Below are 3,623 nucleotides of genomic sequence, written 5' to 3'. Positions count from 1 at the left end.
AAATTAATTGCAATTAATTTATATATATATATATATATATATATATATATATACACATGACAAGAATAGAAACTTTTCTAATGTTCCAGTTACAGCCAAAAAGGGTTTTATAGATCATGTTTTACAGATCTTCAGAAACACTCGCTCACCAGTCTGAGGTCGCTGTTTCCCAGTATGAAGCTGAAGTTGTTGAGATCCTTCATCAGAGTGTTTAACACCTCAGTGATGCACTTCCTCTGCTGGCTGCTCACTTCCTGTAGCCGGGAAAACTCCGCCTCCAAACACATCAGATCCGACTGAGAGAATTACAGCCCAAATGAGCAGCATGATTAAACATTATTCACTTCAATTAATGCATCACTGATGATTTAATTAGCAGCTCAAGGAAGGCAGTTCCCGCTAACATTACTGCTGGAGTTTATATCGCAGTAAAAAATACTTTTACTGCTCGTGCTTGCAAAACATTAATAGCAACAAGGCAGCAATAACAAAACTCGTGTGAACTGAGCTCGAGTCAATAGATTTTGTAATATGTACAATAGATCTGGAGAAACAATATTTTATACCCCTTCTGCTCACCAAGGCTGCATTTATTTGATCAAAAATACAGTAAAAATTGTGAAATATTATTATAATTTCAAACAGCTGTTTTCTATGTGAATATCTGTTAAACTGTAATTTATTGCTCTGAATTTTCAGCATCATTACTCCAGTCTTCAGTGTCACATGATCCTTCAGAAATCATTCTAATATGCTGATTTGCTGCTCAAGAAACATTCATGATTATTATCAATGCTGAAAACATTAATATTTTTGTGGAAACTGTGATACATGTCATTTTTCAGGATTCACAGATGAATAGAAAGTTCAAAAGAACAGCATTTATTTGAAATAGAAATCTTCTGTAACATTATAAATGTCTTTACTGGCACTTTTGATCAATTTAATGCATCCTTGTTGAATAAAAGCATTAATTTAATTAAAAAATATATAGACTTTTGAACGGTTGCATAAATTTGAGAAACAGGCAGGAATGAATAAAAGACAAGAATATTCAGCTCTCTATGTAATATGCATGAAAGCTCATGAGATCAAAGCAAAGCATGTGGCTCCTCAATCCAAACAACATGTGCTGTATTAAGATACTTTTGCTAATGAAGGGATAGTTTGCATACAGTTTTGTGCGACAGCTTCTCGATGAGGCGTCTGTTATGGATTCTCATGTCTTTGGCCTCCTGACTCTTCTGGTCGTAGTTCATAGCGAGTTCCTCCAGCGCCTGCAGAACCTCCTTCACCTCGGCCTTCGCACTATCGCTGTCCTCTTGAAGACGACTCAACTCGCACTGCACGCGCTCACTGTCTCCACGCGACGACGCTAGCAGCTACACACACACACACACACACACACACACACACTGAGTATGCAGTTTCCCTGCCCTAGTTTACACAACAAGACTCAAATCATCCATTATGCTGTTTTATCTTCATGTAGTGGGCGTTTTGGGAATATTACACTAGCATACTACTCATACTATTTTTGCAGTATGCATACTGCGCACAATATGTGAATTTTCCATATACATGGAATGCTAAAAAAGTATGCAGTACATTTTGTGCATTATGCAATGTGCAGTATGCTAGTATTCCACTGTATACAGTGGCTGAATCCGGAATATTATACTAACATATTACTTGTACTATTTTTGCAGTATGCATACTGCGCACAATATGTGAATTTTCCATATACATGGAATGCTAAAAAAGTATGCAGTACATTTTGTGCATTATGCAATGTGCAGTATGCTAGTATTCCACTGTATACAGTGGCTGAATCCGGAATATTATACTAACATATTACTTGTACTATTTTTGCAGTATGCATACTGCGCACAATATGTGAATTTTCCATATACATGGAATGCTAAAAAAGTATGCAGTACATTTTGTGCATTATGCAATGTGCAGTATGCTAGTATTCCACTGTATACAGTGGCTGAATCCGGAATATTATACTAACATATTACTTGTACTATTTTTGCAGTATGCATACTGGGCACAATATGTGAATTTTCTGCATGCATGGCATCGTAAAAAAGTGTAAAGTACATTCTCAAAGTATGCAGTATACAGTATGCTAGTATTCCAGGGTACACAGTGGCTGAATCCGGAATATTATACTACCATACTACTCGTAATGTTTTTGCTGTATGCATACCGTACACTATATGTACATTTTCTTTATACACGGAATACTAAAAAAAAGTATGCAGTACATTCTGCACAGTATGCAATATGTAGTATGCCATTGTCGATTTGTATATTTTTATTCATTATTTACTTGTTCTATTTTTTATTTATTTTTATTTTTTATTATCTGTGTTTTTTTGTTCTGTCACTGTCATTCTGTTACACTGTGGAAGCTTCTGTCACGAAAACAAATTCCTCGTATGTGTAAACATACCTTGCAATAAAGCTCATTCTATTATTTCAGTAGCTGAATCTGGAATATTACACTAGCATTCTACTCATTCTAATTTGCAGTATACATACTGTGCACAATATATGAATTTTCCATATGCATGGAATAAAGTATGCATTACATTTCGCGAAGTATGCAGTATGCTAGTATTCCAGTATATACAGTGGCTGAATCTGGAACATTACACTAGCATACTACTTATTTTATAACTTATATTTTTGCAGTATGCATACTGGACACTATATTCTCAAAGTATACAGTATGCTAGTATTCCAGGGTACACAGTGGCTGAATCCGGAATATTATGCTACCATACTACTCGTACTGTTTTTGCTGTATGCGTACCATACACTATATGTAAATTATCTTTATACACGGAATGCTAAAAAAAAGTATGCAGTACATTCTGCTCAGTATGCAATATGTAGTATGCTATTATTCCAGTTGCTGATTCTGGAATATTACACTAGCATTCGACTCATACTAATTTGCAGTATACATACTGTGCACAATATATGATTTTTCCATATGCATGGTATATTTAAAATATGTATTACATTCCGCGCAGTATGCTAGTATTCCAGTATATACAGTGGCTGAATCCGGAACAATTCACTAGCATACTACTCATACTATTTTTGCTATGCATGGAATCCTAAAAAAAGTATGCAGTACATTCTGTGTACATTCTCAAAGTATGCAGTATACAATATGCAGTATGCAATGTGCTAGTATTCCAGTGTAGACAGTGGCTGAATCTGGAATATTGTACTACCTTACTACTCATACTATCTTTGCAGTATTAATTCAATTTTCTGTATACATACTAAAAAAAGTAAGCAGTACATTATGAGCAGTTTGAAATATTGTAATATTCCAGTGTAAACAATATACTACCATACTACTCATACTATTCTTGCCATATAAAGTTAGTATGCTAATATGATTTCAGCAAGTGTTTTACCTCTTCTTGATCCAGCATTTGCTCCTTCAGTTTTTCCACCAGCTGACACTGTGAATCTCATCGTCCTGTCAGAAAGAAAAGAATCAATCAGAAAGTAAATTTTTCCATCACAAGCTGTTTACTCCCATCGTTCTGCGTGTGTGTGTATGTGTGTGTGTGTGTGTGTGTCTCTGTGTGTGT

The 3,623-nt window shown here is 35.2% G+C and overlaps 1 pseudogene; it reads right to left on the bottom strand.

The window, feature by feature from the left end:
* LOC107681269 (kinesin heavy chain-like) overlaps nucleotides 1-3,623 on the bottom strand; it is a 46,120-nt pseudogene that overhangs the window by 9,923 nt on the left and 32,574 nt on the right.

This window comes from Sinocyclocheilus anshuiensis, unplaced genomic scaffold (genome assembly GCF_001515605.1).
Source record: "Sinocyclocheilus anshuiensis isolate Anshui unplaced genomic scaffold, SAMN03320099.WGS_v1.1 scaffold1632, whole genome shotgun sequence".
Classification (NCBI taxonomy): Eukaryota; Metazoa; Chordata; class Actinopteri; order Cypriniformes; family Cyprinidae; genus Sinocyclocheilus; species Sinocyclocheilus anshuiensis.
Note: the sequence above shows the minus strand (reverse complement) of the source record. Positions and strands in the feature narration are given on the sequence as shown.